Source organism: Ascaphus truei, unplaced genomic scaffold (genome assembly GCF_040206685.1).
Source record: "Ascaphus truei isolate aAscTru1 unplaced genomic scaffold, aAscTru1.hap1 HAP1_SCAFFOLD_444, whole genome shotgun sequence".
Taxonomy (NCBI): Eukaryota; Metazoa; Chordata; class Amphibia; order Anura; family Ascaphidae; genus Ascaphus; species Ascaphus truei.
In genome coordinates, this window is record NW_027456775.1 from 83386 (window position 1) to 108912 (window position 25527).

The 25527-nt window shown below is 43.4% G+C and overlaps 1 protein-coding gene across 1 annotated transcript in view; it reads right to left on the reverse strand.

Annotated features, from left to right (window-relative positions):
• LOC142484857 (membrane-spanning 4-domains subfamily A member 8-like) overlaps nt 1-25253 on the reverse strand; it is a gene marked incomplete at its 3' end in the record, with an annotated part of 76013 nt that extends 50760 nt beyond the window's left edge. Inside the window, exon 1 of the mRNA XM_075584089.1 lies at nt 25140-25253. The remainder of the gene's footprint in view (nt 1-25139) is intronic.
• Between the last annotated feature and the right edge of the window lie 274 nt (nt 25254-25527).

Genomic DNA, 25527 nt, shown 5'->3' on the forward strand with positions numbered 1-25527 from the left:
CTGGGACAGAGATACACAGTGCAGGTCTCCTCTGGGACAGAGATACAAAGTGCAGGTCTCCTCTGGGACAGAGAAACAGAGTGCAGGTCTCCTCTCAGACAGAGATACACAGGGCAGGTCTCCTCTGGGACAGAGATACACAGTGCAGGTCTCCTGTGGGACAAAGATACACAGTGCAGGTCTCCTCTGGGACAGAGATAGACAGTGCAGGTCTCCTCTGGGACAGAGATACAGAGTGCAGGTCTCCTCTCAGACAGAGATACACAGGGCAGGTCTCCTCTGGGACAGAGATACACAGTGCAGGTCTCCTCTGGGACAGAGATACACAGTGCATGTCTCCTCCGGGACAGAGATACACAGTGCAGATCTCCTCTGGGACAGAGATACACAGTGCAGGTCTCCTCTGGGACAGAGATACACAGTGCAGGTCTCCTCTGGGACAGAGACACACAGTGCAGGTCTCCTCTGGGACAGAGACACCCAGTGCAGGTCTCCTCTGGGACAGAGATTCAGAGTGCAGGTCTCCTCTCAGACAGAGATACACAGGGCAGGTCTCCTCTGGGACAGAGATACACAGTGCAGATCTCCTCTGGGACAGAGATACACAGTGCAGGTCTCCTCTGGGACAGAGATACACAGTGCAGGTCTCCTCTGGGACAGAGATACACAGTGCAGATCTCCTCTGGGACAGAGATACACAGTGCAGGTCTCCTCTGGGACAGAGATACACAGTGCAGGTCTCCTCTGGGACAGAGATACACAGTGCAGGTCTCCTCTGGGACAGAGATACACAGTGCAGGTCTCTTCTGGGACAGAGATACACAGTGCATGTCTCCTCTGGGACAGAGATACACAGTGCAGGTCTCCTCTGGGACAGAGATACAAAGTGCAGGTCTCCTCTGGGACAGAGATACAGAGTGCAGGTCTCCTCTCAGACAGAGATACACAGGGCAGGTCTCCTCTGGGACAAAGATACACAGTGCAGGTCTCCTGTGGAACAAAGATACACAGTGCAGGTCTCCTCTGGGACAGAGATACACAGTGCAGGTCTCCTCTGGGACAGAGATACACAGTGCAGGTCTCCTCTGGGACAGAGATACACAGTGCAGGTCTCCTCTGGGACAGAGATACACAGTGCAGGTCTCCTCTGGGACAGAGATACACAGTGCAGGTCTCCTCTGGGACAGAGATACAAAGTGCAGGTCTCCTCTGGGACAGAGATAAACAGGGCAGGTCTCCTCTGGAACAGAAATACACAGTGCAGGTCTCCTCTGGGACAGAGATACACAGGGCAGGTCTCCTCTGGGACAGAGATACACAGTGCAGGTCTCCTCTCAGACAGAGGTACACAGGGCAGGTCTCCTCTGGGACAGAGATATACAGTGCAGGTCTCCTCTGGGACAGAGGTACACAATGCAGGGCTCCTCTGGGTGTGAGATACACAGTGCAGGTCTCCTCTGGGACAGAGATACACAGTGCAGGTCTCTTCTGGGACAGAGATACACAGGGCAGGTCTCCTCTGGGACAGAGATACACAGTGCAGGTCTCCTCTGGGACAGAGATACACAGCGCAGGTCTCCTCTGGGACAGAGATACACAGTGCAGGTCTCCTCTGGGACAGAGATACACAGTGCAGATCTCCTCTGGGACAGAGATACACAGTGCAGGTCTCCTCTGGGACAGAAACGCACAGTGCAGGTCTCATCTGGGACAGAGATACACAGTGCAGGTCTCCTCTGGGACAGAGACGCACAGTGCAGGTCTCCTCTAGGGACAGAGATACACAGTGCAGGTCTCCTCTAGGACAGAGACACACAGTGCAGGTCTCCTCTGGGACAGAGATACACAGTGCAGGTCTCCTCTGGGACAGAGATACACAGTGCAGGTCTCCTCTGGGACAGAGATACACAGTGCAGGTCTCCTCTGGGACAGAGATACACATTGCAGGTCTCCTCTGGGACAGATACACAGTGCAGGTCTCCTCTGGGACAGAGATACACAGTGCAGGTCTTCTCTGGGACAGAGATACACAGTGCAGGTCTCCTCTGGGACAGAGATACACAGTGCAGGTCTCCTCTGGGACAGAGATGCACAGTGCAGGTCTCCTCTGAGACAGAGATACACAGTGCAGGTCTCCTCTAGGACAGAGACACACAGTGCAGGTCTCCTCTTGGACAGAGATACACAGTGCATGTCTCCTCTGGGACAGAGATACACAGTGCAGGTCTCCTCTGGGACAGAGATACCCAGTGCAGGTCTCCTCTGGGACAGAGATACACAGTGCAGGTCTCCTCTGGGACAGAGATACACAGTGCAGGTCTCCTCTGGGACAGAGATACACAGTGCAGGTCTCCTCTGGGACAGAGACACACAGTGCAGGTCTCCTCTGGGACAGAGATACAAAGTGCAGGTCAATGAGAGGACAGATAACCCCGGGGCAATGAGGGGACAGATAACCCCGGGGGCAATGAGAGGACCTATAACCCCGGGGCAATGAGAGGCCCAATAAACCCGGGGCAATAAGAGGACCTATAGCCCCGGGGCAATGAGAGGTCAGAAAACCCCGGGGCAATGAGAGGTCCAATAAACCCGGGGCAATAAGAGGACCTATAACACCGGGGCAATGAGAGGTCAGAAAACCCCGGGGCAATGAGAGGACAGATAACCCCGGGGGCAATGAGAGGACCTATAACCCCGGGGCAATGAGAAGCCCAATAAACCCGGGGCAATAAGAGGACCTATAGCCCCGGGGCAATGAGAGGTCAGAAAACCCCGGGGCAATGAGAGGTCCAATAAACCCGGGGCAATAAGAGGACCTATAACACCGGGGCCATGAGAGGTCAGATAACCCCGGGGCAATGAGAGGACCTATAACCCCGGGGCAATGAGGGGCCCAATAAACCCGGGGCAATAAGAGGACCTATAGCCCCGGGGCAATGAGAGGTCAGAAAACCCCGGGGCAATGAGAGGTCCAATAAACCCGGGGCAATAAGAGGACCTATAGCCCCGGGGCAATGAGAGGTCAGAAAACCCCGGGGCAATGAGAGGACAGATAACCCCGGGGGCAATGAGAGGACCTATAACCCCGGGGCAATGAGGGGACAGATAACCCCGGGGGCAATGAGAGGACCTATAACCCCGGGGCAATGAGAGGACAGATAACCCCGGGGGCAATGAGAGGACCTATAACCCCGGGGCAATGAGGGGACAGATAACCCCGGGGGCAATGAGAGGACCTATAACCCCGGGGCAATGAGAGGTCAGATAACCCCGGGGGCAATGAGAGGACCTATAACACCGGGGCAAAGAGAGGTCAGAAAACCCCGGGGCAATGAGAGGACAGATAACCCCGGGGCAATGAGTTACCTAAGGCTGTGCTTATAGTCACGGCGACGGGACTATAATGTATTGTATCTGCCGCTTGCACTTCTTGTAGGAGCGACGTGGCGGCACGATGGCTTGGTCGCGATCGCTGGAAGTCAGTTCTATTTGATTTTTTCAGCGACCGCAGCGTGACGTCAGCGTCGCCGGGACTATAAGCGCGGCCTCAATAGTGGATAGCAGCACCACAATTTGTCTATGTGAGGCGGATACTAGGAGAACTGCGCATTGTGCCTGAAATATTATAAATCAACAACTGCTCGGCAGAGAACAGTGGGGCTGAGAATCCTGAAGTAACACCGGGAGTCGGGTAAGGAAAGGACTCACCAAATCGTGTGCTTATTTAGGGTAAGAAAGAACCTCACCAAATCGTGTGCTTATTTAGGGTAAGAAAGGACTCACCAAATCGTGTGCTTATTTAGGGTAAGAAAGGACTCACCAAATCGTGTGCTTATTAGGGTAAGAAAGGACTCACCAAATCGTGTGCTTATTTAGGGTAAGAAAGGACTCACCAAATTGTGTGCTTTAGGGTAAGAAAGGACTCACCAAATTGTGTGCTTATTTAGGGTAAGAAAGAACCTCACCAAATCGTGTGCTTATTTAGTGTAAGAAAGGACTCACCAAATCGTGTGCTTATTTAGGGTAAGAAAGGACTCACCAAATCGTGTGCTTATTAGGGTAAGAAAGGACTCACCAAATCGTGTGCTTATTTAGGGTAAGAAAGGTCTCACCAAATCGTGTGCTTATTTAGTGTAAGAAAGGACTCACCAAATCGTGTGCTTATTAGGGTAAGAAAGGACTCACCAAATCATGTGCTTATTTAGGGTAAGAAAGGACGTGACCAAATCGTGTGCTTATTTAGGGTAAGAAAGGACTCACCAAATCGTGTGCTTATTTAGGGTAAGAAAGAACTCACCAAATCGTGTGCTTATTTAGGGTAAGGAAGGACTCACTAAATCGTGTGCTTATTTAGGGTAAGAAAGGAGTCACCAAATCGTGTGCTTATTTAGGGTAAGAAAGGACTCACCAAATCGTGTGCTTATTTAGTGTAAGAAAGGACTCACCAAATCGTGTGCTTATTTAGGGTAAGATAGGACTCACCAAATCGTGTGCTTATTTAGCGTAAGAAAGGACCTCACCAAATTGTGTGCTTATTTAGCGTAAGAAAAGACTCACCAAATCGTGTGCTTATTTAGGGTAAGAAAGGACTCACCAAATTGTGTGCTTATTTAGGTTAAGAAAGGACTCACCAAATCGTGTGCTTATTTAGCGTAAGAAATGGCCTCACCAAATCGTGTGCTTATTTAGGGTAAGAAAGGACCTCACCTAATCGTGTGCTTATTTAGGGTAAGAAAGGACCTCAACAAATCATGTGCTTATTTAGCGTAAGAAAGGACCTCACCAAATCGTGTGCTTATTTAGGGTAAGAAAGGACTCACCAAATCGTGTGCTTATTTAGGGTAAGAAAGGACCTCACCAAATCGTGTGCTTATTTAGGGTAAGAAAGGACTCACCCAATCGTGTGCTTTTTTAGGGTAAGAAAGGACCTCACCAAATCGTGTGCTTATTTAGGGTAAGAAAGGACTTACCAAATCGTGTGCTTATTTAGGGTAAGAAAGGACTCACCAAATCGTGTGCTTATTTAGGGTAAGGAAGGACTCACCAAATTGTGTGCTTATTTAGGGTAAGAAAGGACGTGACCAAATCGTGTGATTATTTAGCGTAAGAAAGGACTCACCAAATCGTGTGCTTATTTACAGTAGGGTAAGAAAGAACTCACCAAATCATGTGCTTATTTAGGGTAAGGAAGGACTCACCAAATCGTGTGCTTATTTAGGGTAAGAAAGGACCTCACCAAATCGTGTGCTTATTTAGGGTAAGAAAGGACTCACCAAATCGTGTGCTTATTTAGGGTAAGAAAGGACTCACCAAATCGTGTGCTTATTTAGGGTAAGGAAGGACTCACCAAATTGTGTGCTTATTTAGGGTAAGAAAGGACGTGACCAAATCGTGTGATTATTTAGGGTAAGAAAGAACTCACCAAATCGTGTGCTTATTTAGGGTAAGGAAGGACTCACCAAATCGTGTGCTTATTTAGGGTAAGAAAGGACTCACCAAATCGTGTGCTTATTTAGTGTAAGAAAGGACTCACCAAATCGTGTGCTTATTAGGGTAAGAAAGTACTCACCAAATCGTGTGCTTATTTAGTGTAAGAAAGGACTCACCAAATCGTGTGCTTATTTAGGGTAAGAAAGGACTCACCAAATCGTGTGTTATTTAGCGTAAGAAAGGACCTCACCAAATCGTGTGCTTATTTAGCGTAAGAAAAGACTCACCAAATCGTGTGCTTATTTAAGGTAAGAAAGGACCTCAACAAATCGTGTGCTTATTTAGGGTAAGAAAGGACCTCAACAAATCGTGTGCTTATTTAGCGTAAGAAAGGACCTCACCAAATCGTGTGCTTATTTAGGGTAAGAAAGGACTCACCAAATCGTGTGCTTATTTAGGGTAAGAAAGGACCTTACCAAATCGTGTGCTTATTTAGGGTAAGAAAGGACTCACCAAATCGTGTGCTTATTTAGGGTAAGGAAGGACTCACCAAATTGTGTGCTTATTTAGCGTAAGAAAGGACTCACCAAATCGTGTGTTATTTAGCGTAAGAAAGGACCTCACCAAATCGTGTGCTTATTTAGCGTAAGAAAAGACTCACCAAATCGTGTGCTTATTTAAGGTAAGAAAGGACTCACCAAGTCGTGTGCTTATTTAGGGTAAGAAAGGACCTCAACAAATCGTGTGCTTATTTAGGGTAAGAAAGGACTCACCAAATCGTGTGCTTATTTAGGGTAAGAAAGGACCTCACCAAATCGTGTGCTTATTTAGGGTAAGAAAGGACTCACCCAATCGTGTGCTTTTTTAGGGTAAGAAAGGACCTCACCAAATTGTGTGCTTATTTAGGGTAAGAAAGGACTCACCAAATCGTGTGCTTATTTAGGGTAAGGAAGGACTCACCAAATTGTGTGCTTATTTAGCGTAAGAAAGGACGTGACCAAATCGTGTGTTTATTTAGCGTAAGAAAGGACTCACCAAATCGTGTGCTTATTTAGGGTAAGAAAGGACCTCACCAAATCGTGTGCTTATTTAGGGTAAGAAAGGACCTCACCAAATCGTGTGCTTATTTAGGGTAAGAAAGGACTCACCAAATCGTGTACTTATTTAGTGTAAGAAAGGACTCACCAAATCGTGTGCTTATTTAGGGTAAGAAAGGACTCACCAAATCGTTACTTATTTAGCGTAAGAAAGGACCTCACCAAATCGTGTGCTTATTTAGCGTAAGAAATGACTCACCAAATCGTGTGCTTATTTAGGGTAAGAAAGGACTCACCAAATCGTGTGCTTATTTAGGGTAATAAAGGACTCACCAAATCGTGTGCTTATTTAGGGTAAGAAAGGACTCACCAAATCGTGTGCTTATTTAGCGTAAGAAAGGGCCTCACCAAATCGTGTGCTTATTTAGGTAAGAAAGGACTCACCAAATCGTGTGCTTATTTAGTGTAAGAAAGGACTCACCAAATCGTGTGCTTATTAGGGTAAGAAAGGACTCACCAAATCGTGTGCTTATTTAGGGTAAGAAAGGACGTGACCAAATCGTGTGCTTATTTAGGGTAAGAAAGGACTCACCAAATTGTGTGCTTATTTAGGGTAAGAAAGAACTCACCAAATTGTGTGCTTATTTAGGGTAAGGAAGGACTCACCAAATCGTGTGCTTATTTAGGGTAAGAAAGGACCTCACCAAATCGTGTGCTTATTTAGGGTAAGAAAGGACTCACCCAATCGTGTGCTTTTTTAGGGTAAGAAAGGACCTCACCAAATCGTGTGCTTATTTAGGGTAAGAAAGGACTTACCAAATCGTGTGCTTATTTAGGGTAAGAAAGGACTCACCAAATCGTGTGCTTATTTAGGGTAAGGAAGGACTCACCAAATTGTGTGCTTATTTAGGGTAAGAAAGGACGTGACCAAATCGTGTGATTATTTAGCGTAAGAAAGGACTCACCAAATCGTGTGCTTATTTACAGTAGGGTAAGAAAGAACTCACCAAATCGTGTGCTTATTTAGGGTAAGGAAGGACTCACCAAATCGCGTGCTTATTTAGGGTAAGAAAGGACCTCACCAAATCGTGTGCTTATTTAGGGTAAGAAAGGACTCACCAAATCGTGTGCTTATTTAGGGTAAGAAAGGACTCACCAAATCGTGTGCTTATTTAGGGTAAGGAAGGACTCACCAAATTGTGTGCTTATTTAGGGTAAGAAAGGACGTGACCAAATCGTGTGATTATTTAGCGTAAGAAAGGACTCACCAAATCGTGTGCTTATTTAGGGTAAGAAAGAACTCACCAAATCGTGTGCTTATTTAGGGTAAGGAAGGACTCACCAAATCGTGTGCTTATTTAGGGTAAGAAAGGACTCACCAAATCGTGTGCTTATTTAGTGTAAGAAAGGACTCACCAAATCGTGTGCTTATTAGGGTAAGAAAGTACTCACCAAATCGTGTGCTTATTTAGTGTAAGAAAGGACTCACCAAATCGTGTGCTTATTTAGGGTAAGAAAGGACTCACCAAATCGTGTGTTATTTAGCGTAAGAAAGGACCTCACCAAATCGTGTGCTTATTTAGCGTAAGAAAAGACTCACCAATTCGTGTGCTTATTTAAGGTAAGAAAGGACGTGACCAAATCGTGTGATTATTTAGCGTAAGAAAGGACTCACCAAATCGTGTGCTTATTTACAGTAGGGTAAGAAAGAACTCACCAAATCGTGTGCTTATTTAGGGTAAGGAAGGACTCACCAAATCGTGTGCTTATTTAGGGTAAGAAAGGACCTCACCAAATCGTGTGCTTATTTAGGGTAAGAAAGGACTCACCAAATCGTGTGCTTATTTAGGGTAAGAAAGGACTCACCAAATCGTGTGCTTATTTAGGGTAAGGAAGGACTCACCAAATTGTGTGCTTATTTAGGGTAAGAAAGGACTCACCAAATCGTGTACTTATTTAGTGTAAGAAAGGACTCACCAAATCGTGTGCTTATTTAGGGTAAGAAAGGACTCACCAAATCGTTACTTATTTAGCGTAAGAAAGGACCTCACCAAATCGTGTGCTTATTTAGCGTAAGAAATGACTCACCAAATCGTGTGCTTATTTAGGGTAAGAAAGGACTCACCAAATCGTGTGCTTATTTAGGGTAATAAAGGACTCACCAAATCGTGTGCTTATTTAGGGTAAGAAAGGACTCACCAAATCGTGTGCTTATTTAGCGTAAGAAAGGGCCTCACCAAATCGTGTGCTTATTTAGGTAAGAAAGGACTCACCAAATCGTGTGCTTATTTAGTGTAAGAAAGGACTCACCAAATCGTGTGCTTATTAGGGTAAGAAAGGACTCACCAAATCGTGTGCTTATTTAGGGTAAGAAAGGACGTGACCAAATCGTGTGCTTTTTTAGGGTAAGAAAGGACTCACCAAATCGTGTGCTTATTTAGGGTAAGAAAGAACTCACCAAATCGTGTGCTTATTTAGGGTAAGGAAGGACTCACCAAATCGTGTGCTTATTTAGGGTAAGAAAGGACCTCACCAAATCGTGTGCTTATTTAGGGTAAGAAAGGACTCACCCAATCGTGTGCTTTTTTAGGGTAAGAAAGGACCTCACCAAATCGTGTGCTTATTTAGGGTAAGAAAGGACTTACCAAATCGTGTGCTTATTTAGGGTAAGAAAGGACTCACCAAATCGTGTGCTTATTTAGGGTAAGGAAGGACTCACCAAATTGTGTGCTTATTTAGGGTAAGAAAGGACGTGACCAAATCGTGTGATTATTTAGCGTAAGAAAGGACTCACCAAATCGTGTGCTTATTTACAGTAGGGTAAGAAAGAACTCACCAAATCGTGTGCTTATTTAGGGTAACGAAGGACTCACCAAATCGTGTGCTTATTTAGGGTAAGAAAGGACCTCACCAAATCGTGTGCTTATTTAGGGTAAGAAAGGACTCACCAAATCGTGTGCTTATTTAGGGTAAGAAAGGACTCACCAAATCGTGTGCTTATTTAGGGTAAGGAAGGACTCACCAAATTGTATGCTTATTTAGGGTAAGAAAGGACGTGACCAAATCGTGTGATTATTTAGCGTAAGAAAGGACTCACCAAATCGTGTGCTTATTTAGGGTAAGAAAGAACTCACCAAATCGTGTGCTTATTTAGGGTAAGGAAGGACTCACCAAATCGTGTGCTTATTTAGGGTAAGAAAGGACTCACCAAATCGTGTGCTTATTTAGTGTAAGAAAGGACTCACCAAATCGTGTGCTTATTAGGGTAAGAAAGTACTCACCAAATCGTGTGCTTATTTAGTGTAAGAAAGGACTCACCAAATCGTGTGCTTATTTAGGGTAAGAAAGGACTCACCAAATCGTGTGTTATTTAGCGTAAGAAAGGACCTCACCAAATCGTGTGCTTATTTAGCGTAAGAAAAGACTCACCAAATCGTGTGCTTATTTAAGGTAAGAAAGGACTCACCAAGTCGTGTGCTTATTTAGGGTAAGAAAGGACCTCAACAAATCGTGTGCTTATTTAGGGTAAGAAAGGACCTCAACAAATCGTGTGCTTATTTAGCGTAAGAAAGGACCTCACCAAATCGTGTGCTTATTTAGGGTAAGAAAGGACTCACCAAATCGTGTGCTTATTTAGGGTAAGAAAGGACCTCACCAAATCGTGTGCTTATTTAGGGTAAGAAAGGACTCACCAAATCGTGTGCTTATTTAGGGTAAGAAAGGACCTCACCAAATCGTGTGCTTATTTAGGGTAAGAAAGAACTCACCCAATCGTGTGCTTTTTTAGGGTAAGAAAGGACCTCACCAAATTGTGTGCTTATTTAGGGTAAGAAAGGACTCACCAAATCGTGTGCTTATTTAGGGTAAGGAAGGACTCACCAAATTGTGTGCTTATTTAGCGTAAGAAAGGACGTGACCAAATCGTGTGTTTATTTAGCGTAAGAAAGGACTCACCAAATCGTGTGCTTATTTAGGGTAAGAAAGGACCTCACCAAATCGTGTGCTTATTTAGGGTAAGAAAGGACCTCACCAAATCGTGTGCTTATTTAGGGTAAGAAAGGACTCACCAAATCGTGTACTTATTTAGTGTAAGAAAGGACTCACCAAATCGTGTGCTTATTTAGGGTAAGAAAGGACTCACCAAATCGTTACTTATTTAGCGTAAGAAAGGACCTCACCAAATCGTGTGCTTATTTAGCGTAAGAAATGACTCACCAAATCGTGTGCTTATTTAGGGTAAGAAAGGACTCACCAAATCGTGTGCTTATTTAGGGTAATAAAGGACTCACCAAATCGTGTGCTTATTTAGGGTAAGAAAGGACTCACCAAATCGTGTGCTTATTTAGCGTAAGAAAGGGCCTCACCAAATCGTGTGCTTATTTAGGTAAGAAAGGACTCACCAAATCGTGTGCTTATTTAGTGTAAGAAAGGACTCACCAAATCGTGTGCTTATTAGGGTAAGAAAGGACTCACCAAATCGTGTGCTTATTTAGGGTAAGAAAGGACGTGACCAAATCGTGTGCTTATTTAGGGTAAGAAAGGACTCACCAAATCGTGTGCTTATTTAGGGTAAGAAAGAACTCACCAAATCGTGTGCTTATTTAGGGTAAGGAAGGACTCACCAAATCGTGTGCTTATTTAGGGTAAGAAAGGAGTCACCAAATCGTGTGCTTATTTAGGGTAAGAAAGGACTCACCAAATCGTGTGCTTATTTAGTGTAAGAAAGGACTCACCAAATCGTGTGCTTATTAGGTTAAGAAAGGACTCACCAAATCGTGTGCTTATTTAGCGTAAGAAACGACCTCACCAAATCGTGTGCTTATTTAGCGTAAGAAAAGACTCACCAAATCGTGTGCTTATTTAGGGTAAGAAAGGACCTCACCAAATCGTGTGCTTATTTAGGGTAAAAAAGGACTCACCAAATCATGTGCTTATTTAGGGTAAGAAAGGACCTCAGCAAATCGTGTGCTTATTTAGCGTAAGAAAAGACTCACCAAATCGTGTGCTTATTTAGGGTTAGAAAGGACCTCAGCAAATCGTGTGCTTATTTAGCGTAAGAAAAGACTCACCAAATCGTGTGTTTATTTAGGGTAAGAAAGGACCTCAGCAAATCGTGTGCTTATTTAGCGTAAGAAAAGACTCACCAAATCGTGTGCTTATTTAGGGTAAGAAAGGACCTCACCAAATCGTGTGCTTATTTAGGGTAAGAAAGGACCTCACCAAATCGTGTGCTTATTTAGGGTAAGAAAGGACCTCACCAAATCGTGTGCTTATTTAGGGTAAGAAAGGACTCACCAAATCGTGTGCTTATTTAGCGTAAGAAATGACTCACCAAATCGTGTGCTTATTTAGGGTAAGAAAGGACTCACCAAATCGTGTGCTTATTTAGGGTAAGAAAGGACTCACCAAATCGTGTGCTTATTTAGGGTAAGAAAGGACTCACCAAATCGTGTGCTTATTTAGCGTAAGAAAGGGCCTCACCAAATCGTGTGCTTATTTAGGTAAGAAAGGACTCACCAAATCGTGTGCTTATTTAGTGTAAGAAAGGACTCACCAAATCGTGTGCTTATTTAGGGTAAGAAAGGACCTCAACAAATCGTGTGCTTATTTAGCGTAAGAAAGGACCTCACCAAATCGTGTGCTTATTTAGGGTAAGAAAGGACTCACCAAATCGTGTGCTTATTTAGGGTAAGAAAGGACCTCACCAAATCGTGTGCTTATTTAGGGTAAGAAAGGACTCACCAAATCGTGTGCTTATTTAGGGTAAGAAAGGACCTCACCAAATCGTGTGCTTATTTAGGGTAAGAAAGGACTCACCAAATCGTGTGCTTATTTAGTGTAAGAAAGGACTCACCAAATCGTGTGCTTATTAGGTTAAGAAAGGACTCACTAAATCGTGTGCTTATTTAGCGTAAGAAACGACCTCACCAAATCGTGTGCTTATTTAGCGTAAGAAAAGACTCACCAAATCGTGTGCTTATTTAGGGTAAGAAAGGACCTCACCAAATCGTGTGCTTATTTAGGGTAAAAAAGGACTCACCAAATCATGTGCTTATTTAGGGTAAGAAAGGACCTCAGCAAATCGTGTGCTTATTTAGCGTAAGAAAAGACTCACCAAATCGTGTGCTTATTTAGGGTAAGAAAGGACCTCAGCAAATCGTGTGCTTATTTAGCGTAAGAAAAGACTCACCAAATCGTGTGCTTATTTAGGGTTAGAAAGGACCTCAGCAAATCGTGTGCTTATTTAGCGTAAGAAAAGACTCACCAAATCGTGTGCTTATTTAGGGTAAGAAAGGACCTCACCAAATCATGTGCTTATTTAGGGTAAGAAAGGACCTCACCAAATCGTGTGCTTATTTAGGGTAAGAAAGGACCTCACCAAATCGTGTGCTTATTTAGGGTAAGAAAGGACTCACCAAATCGTGTACTTATTTAGTGTAAGAAAGGACTCACCAAATCGTGTGCTTATTTAGGGTAAGAAAGGACTCACCAAATCGTGTGCTTATTTAGGGTAAGAAAGAACTCACCAAATCGTGTGCTTATCTAGGGTAAGGAAGGACTCACTAAATCGTGTGCTTATTTAGGGTAAGAAAGGAGTCACCAAATCGTGTGCTTATTTAGGGTAAGAAAGGACTCACCAAATCGTGTGCTTATTTAGTGTAAGAAAGGACTCACCAAATCGTGTGCTTATTTAGGGTAAGATAGGACTCACCAAATCGTGTGCTTATTTAGCGTAAGAAAGGACCTCACCAAATTGTGTGCTTATTTAGCGTAAGAAAAGACCCACCAAATCGTGTGCTTATTTAGGGTAAGAAAGGACTCACCAAATTGTGTGCTTATTTAGGGTAAGAAAGGACTCACCAAATCGTGTGCTTATTTAGCGTAAGAAATGGCCTCACCAAATCGTGTGCTTATTTAGGGTAAGAAAGGACCTCACCTAATCGTGTGCTTATTTAGGGTAAGAAAGGACCTCAACAAATCATGTGCTTATTTAGCGTAAGAAAGGACCTCACCAAATCGTGTGCTTATTTAGGGTAAGAAAGGACTCACCAAATCGTGTGCTTATTTAGGGTAAGAAAGGACCTCACCAAATCGTGTGCTTATTTAGGGTAAGAAAGGACTCACCCAATCGTGTGCTTTTTTAGGGTAAGAAAGGACCTCACCAAATCGTGTGCTTATTTAGGGTAAGAAAGGACTTACCAAATCGTGTGCTTATTTAGGGTAAGAAAGGACTCACCAAATCGTGTGCTTATTTAGGGTAAGGAAGGACTCACCAAATTGTGTGCTTATTTAGGGTAAGAAAGGACGTGACCAAATCGTGTGATTATTTAGCGTAAGAAAGGACTCACCAAATCGTGTGCTTATTTACAGTAGGGTAAGAAAGAACTCACCAAATCATGTGCTTATTTAGGGTAAGGAAGGACTCACCAAATCGTGTGCTTATTTAGGGTAAGAAAGGACCTCACCAAATCGTGTGCTTATTTAGGGTAAGAAAGGACTCACCAAATCGTGTGCTTATTTAGGGTAAGAAAGGACTCACCAAATCGTGTGCTTATTTAGGGTAAGGAAGGACTCACCAAATTGTGTGCTTATTTAGGGTAAGAAAGGACGTGACCAAATCGTGTGATTATTTAGCGTAAGAAAGGACTCACCAAATCGTGTGCTTATTTAGGGTAAGAAAGAACTCACCAAATCGTGTGCTTATTTAGGGTAAGGAAGGACTCACCAAATCGTGTGCTTATTTAGGGTAAGAAAGGACTCACCAAATCGTGTGCTTATTTAGTGTAAGAAAGGACTCACCAAATCGTGTGCTTATTAGGGTAAGAAAGTACTCACCAAATCGTGTGCTTATTTAGTGTAAGAAAGGACTCACCAAATCGTGTGCTTATTTAGGGTAAGAAAGGACTCACCAAATCGTGTGCTTATTTAGGGTAAGGAAGGACTCACCAAATTGTGTGCTTATTTAGGGTAAGAAAGGACTCACCAAGTCGTGTGCTTATTTAGGGTAAGAAAGGACCTCAACAAATCGTGTGCTTATTTAGGGTAAGAAAGGACCTCAACAAATCGTGTGCTTATTTAGCGTAAGAAAGGACCTCACCAAATCGTGTGCTTATTTAGGGTAAGAAAGGACTCACCAAATCGTGTGCTTATTTAGGGTAAGAAAGGACCTCACCAAATCGTGTGCTTATTTAGGGTAAGAAAGGACTCACCAAATCGTGTGCTTATTTAGGGTAAGAAAGGACCTCACCAAATCGTGTGCTTATTTAGGGTAAGAAAGGACTCACCCAATCGTGTGCTTTTTTAGGGTAAGAAAGGACCTCACCAAATTGTGTGCTTATTTAGGGTAAGAAAGGACTCACCAAATCGTGTGCTTATTTAGGGTAAGGAAGGACTCACCAAATTGTGTGCTTATTTAGCGTAAGAAAGGACGTGACCAAATCGTGTGTTTATTTAGCGTAAGAAAGGACTCACCAAATCGTGTGCTTATTTAGGGTAAGAAAGGACCTCACCAAATCGTGTGCTTATTTAGGGTAAGAAAGGACCTCACCAAATCGTGTGCTTATTTAGGGTAAGAAAGGACTCACCAAATCGTGTACTTATTTAGTGTAAGAAAGGACTCACCAAATCGTGTGCTTATTTAGGGTAAGAAAGGACTCACCAAATCGTTACTTATTTAGCGTAAGAAAGGACCTCACCAAATCGTGTGCTTATTTAGCGTAAGAAATGACTCACCAAATCGTGTGCTTATTTAGGGTAAGAAAGGACTCACCAAATCGTGTGCTTATTTAGGGTAATAAAGGACTCACCAAATCGTGTGCTTATTTAGGGTAAGAAAGGACTCACCAAATCGTGTGCTTATTTAGCGTAAGAAAGGGCCTCACCAAATCGTGTGCTTATTTAGGTAAGAAAGGACTCACCAAATCGTGTGCTTATTTAGTGTAAGAAAGGACTCACCAAATCGTGTGCTTATTAGGGTAAGAAAGGACTCACCAAATCGTGTGCTTATTTAGGGTAAGAAAGGACGTGACCAAATCGTGTGCTTATTTAGGGTAAGAAAGGACTCACCAAATTGTGTGCTTATTTAGGGTAAGAAAGAACTCACCAAATCGTGTGCTTATTTAGGGTAAGGAAGGACTCACCAAATCGTGTGCTTATTTAGGGTAAGAAAGGACCTCACCAAATCGTGTGCTTATTTAGGGTAAGAAAGGACTCACCCAATCGTGTGCTTTTTTAGGGTAAGAAAGGACCTCACCAAATCATGTGCTTATTTAGGGTAAGAAAGGACTTACCAAATCGTGTGCTTATTTAGGGTAAGAAAGGACTCACCAAATCGTGTGCTTATTTAGGGTAAGGTATGGACTCACCAAATTGTGTGCTTATTTAGGGTAAGAAAGGACGTGACCAAATCGTGTGATTATTTAGCGTAAGAAAGGACTCACCAAATCGTGTGCTTATTTACAGTAGGGTAAGAAAGAACTCACCAAATCGTGTGCTTATTTAGGGTAAGGAAGGACTCACCAAATCGCGTGCTTATTTAGGGTAAGAAAGGACCTCACCAAATCGTGTGCTTATTTAGGGTAAGAAAGGACTCACCAAATCGTGTGCTTATTTAGGGTAAGAAAAGACTCACCAAATCGTGTGCTTATTTAGGGTAAGGAAGGACTCACCAAATTGTGTGCTTATTTAGGGTAAGAAAGGACGTGACCAAATCGTGTGATTATTTAGCGTAAGAAAGGACTCACCAAATCGTGTGCTTATTTAGGGTAAGAAAGAACTCACCAAATCGTGTGCTTATTTAGGGTAAGGAAGGACTCACCAAATCGTGTGCTTATTTAGGGTAAGAAAGGACTCACCAAATCGTGTGCTTATTTAGTGTAAGAAAGGACTCACCAAATCGTGTGCTTATTAGGGTAAGAAAGTACTCACCAAATCGTGTGCTTATTTAGTGTAAGAAAGGACTCACCAAATCGTGTGCTTATTTAGGGTAAGAAAGGACTCACCAAATCGTGTGTTATTTAGCGTAAGAAAGGACCTCACCAAATCGTGTGCTTATTTAGCGTAAGAAAAGACTCACCAAATCGTGTGCTTATTTAAGGTAAGAAAGGACGTGACCAAATCGTGTGATTATTTAGCGTAAGAAAGGACTCACCAAATCGTGTGCTTATTTACAGTAGGGTAAGAAAGAACTCACCAAATCGTGTGCTTATTTAGGGTAAGGAAGGACTCACCAAATCGTGTGCTTATTTAGGGTAAGAAAGGACCTCACCAAATCGTGTGCTTATTTAGGGTAAGAAAGGACTCACCAAATCGTGTGCTTATTTAGGGTAAGAAAGGACTCACCAAATCGTGTGCTTATTTAGGGTAAGGAAGGACTCACCAAATTGTGTGCTTATTTAGGGTAAGAAAGGACTCACCAAATCGTGTACTTATTTAGTGTAAGAAAGGACTCACCAAATCGTGTGCTTATTTAGGGTAAGAAAGGACTCACCAAATCGTTACTTATTTAGCGTAAGAAAGGACCTCACCAAATCGTGTGCTTATTTAGCGTAAGAAATGACTCACCAAATCGTGTGCTTATTTAGGGTAAGAAAGGACTCACCAAATCGTGTGCTTATTTAGGGTAATAAAGGACTCACCAAATCGTGTGCTTATTTAGGGTAAGAAAGGACTCACCAAATCGTGTGCTTATTTAGCGTAAGAAAGGGCCTCACCAAATCGTGTGCTTATTTAGGTAAGAAAGGACTCACCAAATCGTGTGCTTATTTAGTGTAAGAAAGGACTCACCAAATCGTGTGCTTATTAGGGTAAGAAAGGACTCACCAAATCGTGTGCTTATTTAGGGTAAGAAAGGACGTGACCAAATCGTGTGCTTATTTAGGGTAAGAAAGGACTCACCAAATCGTGTGCTTATTTAGGGTAAGAAAGAACTCACCAAATCGTGTGCTTATTTAGGGTAAGGAAGGACTCACCAAATCTTGTGCTTATTTAGGGTAAGAAAGGACCTCACCAAATCGTGTGCTTATTTAGGGTAAGAAAGGACTCACCCAATCGTGTGCTTTTTTAGGGTAAGAAAGGACCTCACCAAATCGTGTGCTTATTTAGGGTAAGAAAGGACTTACCAAATCGTGTGCTTATTTAGGGTAAGAAAGGACTCAACAAATCGTGTGCTTATTTAGGGTAAGGAAGGACTCACCAAATTGTGTGCTTATTTAGGGTAAGAAAGGACGTGACCAAATCGTGTGATTATTTAGCGTAAGAAAGGACTCACCAAATCGTGTGCTTATTTACAGTAGGGTAAGAAAGAACTCACCAAATCGTGTGCTTATTTAGGGTAACGAAGGACTCACCAAATCGTGTGCTTATTTAGGGTAAGAAAGGACCTCACCAAATCGTGTGCTTATTTAGGGTAAGAAAGGACTCACCAAATCGTGTGCTTATTTAGGGTAAGAAAGGACTCACCAAATCGTGTGCTTATTTAGGGTAAGGAAGGACTCACCAAATTGTGTGCTTATTTAGGGTAAGAAAGGACGTGACCAAATCGTGTGATTATTTAGCGTAAGAAAGGACTCACCAAATCGTGTGCTTATTTAGGGTAAGAAAGAACTCACCAAATCGTGTGCTTATTTAGGGTAAGGAAGGACTCACCAAATCGTGTGCTTATTTAGGGTAAGAAAGGACTCACCAAATCGTGTGCTTATTTAGTGTAAGAAAGGACTCACCAAATCGTGTGCTTATTAGGGTAAGAAAGTACTCACCAAATCGTGTGCTTATTTAGTGTAAGAAAGGACTCACCAAATCGTGTGCTTATTTAGGGTAAGAAAGGACTCACCAAATCGTGTGTTATTTAGCGTAAGAAAGGACCTCACCAAATCGTGTGCTTATTTAGCGTAAGAAAAGACTCACCAAATCGTGTGCTTATTTAAGGTAAGAAAGGACTCACCAAGTCGTGTGCTTATTTAGGGTAAGAAAGGACCTCAACAAATCGTGTGCTTATTTAGGGTAAGAAAGGACCTCAACAAATCGTGTGCTTATTTAGCGTAAGAAAGGACCTCACCAAATCGTGTGCTTATTTAGGGTAAGAAAGGACTCACCAAATCGTGTGCTTATTTAGGGTAAGAAAGGACCTCACCAAATCGTGTGCTTATTTAGGATAAGAAAGGACTCACCAAATCGTGTGCTTATTTAGGGTAAGAAAGGACCTCACCAAATCGTGTGCTTATTTAGGGTAAGAAAGGACTCACCCAATCGTGTGCTTTTTTAGGGTAAGAAAGGACCTCACCAAATTGTGTGCTTATTTAGGGTAAGAAAGGACTCACCAAATCGTGTGCTTATTTAGGGTAAGGAAGGACTCACCAAATTGTGTGCTTATTTAGCGTAAGAAAGGACGTGACCAAATCGTGTGTTTATTTAGCGTAAGAAAGGACTCACCAAATCGTGTGCTTATTTAGGGTAAGAAAGGACCTCACCAAATCGTGTGCTTATTTAGGGTAAGAAAGGACCTCACCAAATCGTGTGCTTATTTAGGGTAAGAAAGGACTCACCAAATCGTGTACTTATTTAGTGTAAGAAAGGACTCACCAAATCGTGTGCTTATTTAGGGTAAGAAAGGACTCACCAAATCGTTACTTATTTAGCGTAAGAAAGGACCTCACCAAATCGTGTGCTTATTTAGCGTAAGAAATGACTCACCAAATCGTGTGCTTATTTAGGGTAAGAAAGGACTCACCAAATCGTGTGCTTATTTAGGGTAATAAAGGACTCACCAAATCGTGTGCTTATTTAGGGTAAGAAAGGACTCACCAAATCGTGTGCTTATTTAGCGTAAGAAAGGGCCTCACCAAATCGTGTGCTTATTTAGGTAAGAAAGGACTCACCAAATCGTGTGCTTATTTAGTGTAAGAAAGGACTCACCAAATCGTGTGCTTATTAGGGTAAGAAAGGACTCACCAAATCGTGTGCTTATTTAGGGTAAGAAAGGACGTGACCAAATCGTGTGCTTATTTAGGGTAAGAAAGGACTCACCAAATCGTGTGCTTATTTAGGGTAAGAAAGAACTCACCAAATCGTGTGCTTATTTAGGGTAAGGAAGGACTCACCAAATCGTGTGCTTATTTAGGGTAAGAAAGGAGTCACCAAATCGTGTGCTTATTTAGCGTAAGAAACGACCTCACCAAATCGTGTGCTTATTTAGCGTAAGAAAAGACTCACCAAATCGTGTGCTTATTTAGGGTAAGAAAGGACCTCACCAAATCGTGTGCTTATTTAGGGTAAAAAAGGACTCACCAAATCATGTGCTTATTTAGGGTAAGAAAGGACCTCAGCAAATCGTGTGCTTATTTAGGGTAAGAAAGGAGTCACCAAATCGTGTGCTTATTTAGGGTAAGAAAGGACCTCACCAAATCGTGTGCTTATTTAGGGTAAGAAAGGACCTCACCAAATCGTGTGCTTATTTAGGGTAAGAAAGGACTCACCAAATCGTGTGCTTATTTAGCGTAAGAAATGACTCACCAAATCGTGTGCTTATTTAGGGTAAGAAAGGACTCACCAAATCGTGTGCTTATTTAGGGTAAGAAAGGACTCACCAAATCGTGTGCTTATTTAGGGTAAGAAAGGACTCACCAAATCGTGTGCTTATTTAGCGTAAGAAAGGGCCTCACCAAATCGTGTGCTTATTTAGGTAAGAAAGGACTCACCAAATCGTGTGCTTATTTAGTGTAAGAAAGGACTCACCAAATCGTGTGCTTATTTAGGGTAAGAAAGGACCTCAACAAATCGTGTGCTTATTTAGCGTAAGAAAGGACCTCACCAAATCGTGTGCTTATTTAGGGTAAGAAAGGACTCACCAAATCGTGTGCTTATTTAGGGTAAGAAAGGACCTCACCAAATCGTGTGCTTATTTAGGGTAAGAAAGGACTCACCAAATCGTGTGCTTATTTAGGGTAAGAAAGGACCTCACCAAATCGTGTGCTTATTTAGGGTAAGAAAGGACTCACCAAATCGTGTGCTTATTTAGTGTAAGAAAGGACTCACCAAATCGTGTGCTTATTAGGTTAAGAAAGGACTCACCAAATCGTGTGCTTATTTAGCGTAAGAAACGACCTCACCAAATCGTGTGCTTATTTAGCGTAAGAAAAGACTCACCAAATCGTGTGCTTATTTAGGGTAAGAAAGGACCTCACCAAATCGTGTGCTTATTTAGGGTAAAAAAGGACTCACCAAATCATGTGCTTATTTAGGGTAAGAAAGGACCTCAGCAAATCGTGTGCTTATTTAGCGTAAGAAAAGACTCACCAAATCGTGTGCTTATTTAGGGTAAGAAAGGACCTCAGCAAATCGTGTGCTTATTTAGCGTAAGAAAAGACTCACCAAATCGTGTGCTTATTTAGGGTTAGAAAGGACCTCAGCAAATCGTGTGCTTATTTAGCGTAAGAAAAGACTCACCAAATCGTGTGCTTATTTAGGGTAAGAAAGGACCTCACCAAATCGTGTGCTTATTTAGGGTAAGAAAGGACCTCACCAAATCGTGTGCTTATTTAGGGTAAGAAAGGACCTCACCAAATCGTGTGCTTATTTAGGGTAAGAAAGGACTCACCAAATCGTGTACTTATTTAGTGTAAGAAAGGACTCACCAAATCGTGTGCTTATTTAGGGTAAGAAAGGACTCACCAAATCGTTACTTATTTAGCGTAAGAAAGGACCTCACCAAATCGTGTGCTTATTTAGCGTAAGAAATGACTCACCAAATCGTGTGCTTTTTTAGGGTAAGAAAGGACTCACCAAATCGTGTGCTTTTTTAGGGTAAGAAAGGACTCACCAAATTGTGTGCTTATTTAGGGTAAGAAAGGACTCACCAAATCGTGTGCTTATTTAGCGTAAGAAAGGGCCTCACCAAATCGTGTGCTTATTTAGGTAAGAAAGGACTCACCAAATCGTGTGCTTATTTAGTGTAAGAAAGGACTCACCAAATCGTGTGCTTATTAGGGTAAGAAAGGACTCACCAAATCGTGTGCTTATTTAGGGTAAGAAAGGACGTGACCAAATCGTGTGCTTATTTAGGGTAAGAAAGGACTCACCAAATCGTGTGCTTATTTAGGGTAAGAAAGAACTCACCAAATCGTGTGCTTATTTAGGGTAAGGAAGGACTCACCAAATCGTGTGCTTATTTAGGGTAAGAAAGGAGTCACCAAATCGTGTGCTTATTTAGGGTAAGAAAGGACTCACCAAATCGTGTGCTTATTTAGCGTAAGAAAAGACTCACCAAATCGTGTGCTTATTTAGGGTAAGAAAGGACCTCACCAAATCGTGTGCTTATTTAGGGTAAAAAAGGACTCACCAAATCATGTGCTTATTTAGGTTAAGAAAGGACCTCAGCAAATCGTGTGCTTATTTAGCGTAAGATAAGACTCACCAAATCGTGTGCTTATTTAGGGTAAGAAAGGACCTCAGCAAATCGTGTGCTTATTTAGCGTAAGAAAAGACTCACCAAATCGTGTGCTTATTTAGGGTAAGAAAGGACCTCACCAAATCGTGTGCTTTTTTAGGGTAAGAAAGGACCTCACCAAATCGTGTGCTTATTTAGGGTAAGAAAGGACTCACCAAATCGTGTGCTTATTTAGGGTAAGAAAGGACTCACCAAATCGTGTGCTTATTTAGCGTAAGAAATGACTCACCAAATCGTGTGCTTATTTAGGGTAAGAAAGGACCTCACCAAATCGTGTACTTATTTAGCGTAAGAAATGACTCACCAAATCGTGTGCTTATTTAGGGTAAGAAAGGACCTCACCAAATCGTATGCTTATTTAGGGTAAGAAAGGACTCACACGATCGTGTGCTTTTTTAGGGTAAGAAAGGACCTCACCAAATCGTGTGCTTATTTAGGGTAAGAAAGGACTCACCAAATCGTGTGCTTATTTAAGGTAAGAAAGGACTCACCAAATCGTGTGCTTTTTTAGGGTAAGGAAGGACTCACCAAATTGTGTACAGATAACAGATCTCACCCCCAGGTCCTGGAGGATGGGAATGACAAGCGGTTGACCCTTTCTCTGCATCTCTTGCAGTATTTCTGCATGGGGGGTGTTGTTTCTTTTCTGGGTTGGGGGGCGGGGGAGTTTAGGGGGCTTGGAAGAGGGATGGTTTGAGAGGTGGGGGTGAAACAAAGTTAAAGCTTCAAGAAGCAGCAGCAAGGCAGACAAGGGGGGCTGAGCTCAGCTAGTCAGATGAGCGCAGGTAAACCGAGTGCAGGTAATCGGAGTGCAGGTAAACCGAGTGCAGGTAAACTGAGTGCAGGGAAACCGAGCGCAGGAAATCGGAGTGCAGGCAAACCGAGCACAGGAAATCGGAGTGCAGGCAAACCGAGCGCAGGTAATCGGAGTGCAGGGAAACCGAGTGCAGGTAATCGGAGTGCAGGTAATCGGAGTGTAGGCAAACCAAGTGCTGGTAAGCCGAGTGCAGGCAAACTGAGTGCAGGCAAACTGAGAGCATTTAATCTGAGTGCAGGTAATCTGAGTGCAGGTAATCTGAGTTCAGTTAATCTGAGTGCAGGTAATCTGAGCGCAGGTAATCTGAGCGCAGGTAATCTGAGCGCAGGTAATCTGAGAGCAGGTAATCTTAAAGCAGGTAATCTGAGTTCAGGTAATCTGAGCGCAGGTAATATGAGCGCAGGTAATATGAGTGCAGGGAAACCAAGCGCAGGTAATCGGAGTGCAGGTAATCGGAGTGTAGGCAAACCAAGTGTTGGTAAGCCGAGTGCAGGCAAACTGAGTGCAGGCAAACTGAGAGCATTTAATCTGAGTGCAGGTAATCTGAGTGCAGGTAATCTGAGTTCAGTTAATCTGAGTGCAGGTAATCTGAGCGCAGGTAATCTGAGTGCAGGTAATCTGAGCGCAGGTAATCTGAGAGCAGGTAATCTTAAAGCAGGTAATCTGAGCGCAGGTAATATGAGCGCAGGTAATATGAGTGCAGGGAAACCAAGCGCAGGTAATCGGAGTGCAGGTAATCGGAGTGTAGTCAAACCGAGTGCTGGTAAACCAAGTGCAGGCAAACTGAGTGCAGGCAAACAGAGCATTTAATCTGAGTGCAGGTAATCTGAGTGCAGGTAATCTGAGTGCAGGTAATCTGAGTGCAGGTAATCTGAGCGCAGGTAATCTGAGTGCAGGTAATATGAGCGCAGGTAATATGAGCGCAGGTAATCTGAGAGCAGGTAATCTGAGAGCAGGTAATATGAGTGCAGGTAATATGAGCGCAGGTAATCTTAGAGCAGGTAATATGAGCTCAGGTAATATGAGCTCAGGTAATATGAGCTCAGGTAATATGAGCGCAGGTAATATGAGCGCAGGTATATGAGCGCAGGTAATATGAGCGCAGGTAATATGAGCGCAGGTATATGAGCCCTGGCAAACTGAGCGCAGGTAATATGAGCACAGGTAATCTGAGCGCAGGTAATATGAGCGCATGTAATCTGAGCACAGGTAGTATGAGACCAGGTAATATGAGCGCAGGTAATATGAGCGCAGGTAATATGAGCGCAGGTAATCTGAGCGCAGGTAATTTTAGCGCAGGTAATCTGAGTGCAGGTAATCTGAGTGTATGTAATCTGAGCGCATGCAATCTGAGCGCAGGTAATATGAGTGCATGTAATATGAGCGCAGGTAATATGAGCGCAGGTAATCTGAGTGCAGGTAATCTGAGCGCAGGTAATCTGAGTGCATGTAATCTGAGTGCAGGTAATATGAGCGCAGGTAATATGAGCCCTGATAATATGAGCCCTGGCAAACTGAGCGCAGGTAATATGAGCCCTGGCAAACTGAGTGCAGGTAATATGAGCGCAGGTAATATGAGCCCTGATAATATGAGCCCTAGCAAACTGAGCGCAGGTAATATGAGCCCTGGTAAACCGAGCGCAGGTAAACCGAGTGCAGGTAAACCGAGCGCAGGTAAACCGAGTGCAGGTAAACCGAGCGCAGGTAATCTGAGCGCAGCTAAACCGAGCGTAGGTAAGCCGAGTGCAGGTAAACCGAGAGCAGGTAAGCCTAGTGCAGGTAATCTGAGCGCAGCTAAAATGAGTGCAGGTAAACCAAGCGCAGGTAAGACGAGCGCAGGTAAACTGAGTGCAGGTAATCTGAGCACAGCTAAAACGAGTGCAGGTAAGGCGAGCGCAGGTAAGCCGAGTGCAGGTAAACCGAGAGCAGGTAAGCCAAGAGCAGGTAAGCCGAGTGCAGGTAATCTGAGCACAGCTAAAACAAGTGCAGGTAAACCGAGCTCAAGTAAACCGAGTGCAGGTAAGCCGAGTGCAGGTAATCTGAGCGCAGCTAAAACAAGTGCAGGTAAACCGAGTGCAGGTAAACCGAGCGCAAGTAAACCGAGTGCAGGTAAGCCGAGCGCAGGTAAGCCGAGCGCAGGTAAGACGAGCGCAGGTAAACCGAGAGCAGGTAAGCCGAGCGCAGGTAAACTCTGATGGGCACTTTCTGGCAACACTCACTGTCAAAGAACGAATGGAGGTTCAGGGGCAGGATCCTATTTAAAACAATTAGGGGCGGGATACACGACCCCCCCCCCCCCCCCACACACACAAATACAGGTTTTTACCCTTACAGTTATATGCCTGTGTTCAAATGTGGGGTCTAAATATGTAATAATATTACAAAAAAGGCAGGATGTGCTCCGTATACTCACAGTGTCTCTCTCTGGTACTGTACGCTCTCACGGGAAAGTGTCTCCCACTGCCTCTCTCCTTATTATAGCGCCTGTGCGTGCACCTTATCAGAGAGAGCGCCTGTTTATGGCTATATGTGACTGCTGTCCTGCCTTCTCTCCCCATAATCACACACAGGGGGTTTCCACTCATTTCCTGCAGTGAGTCAGTGTAAATCTGCGGTCCCGTCTGATTATAATATTATTACAGAGATAAGAGAAGCCGGGAGCCGGGAGAAGGATTTACTGGATGCATGGACCCACGTGTCCAAAGAGCTTACAATCTAAATGGTATGGACAAAGCCCTGTGTCACATGCACCACACAATGACACACATGCACCACACAATGACACACAGGCTCCTTGTATG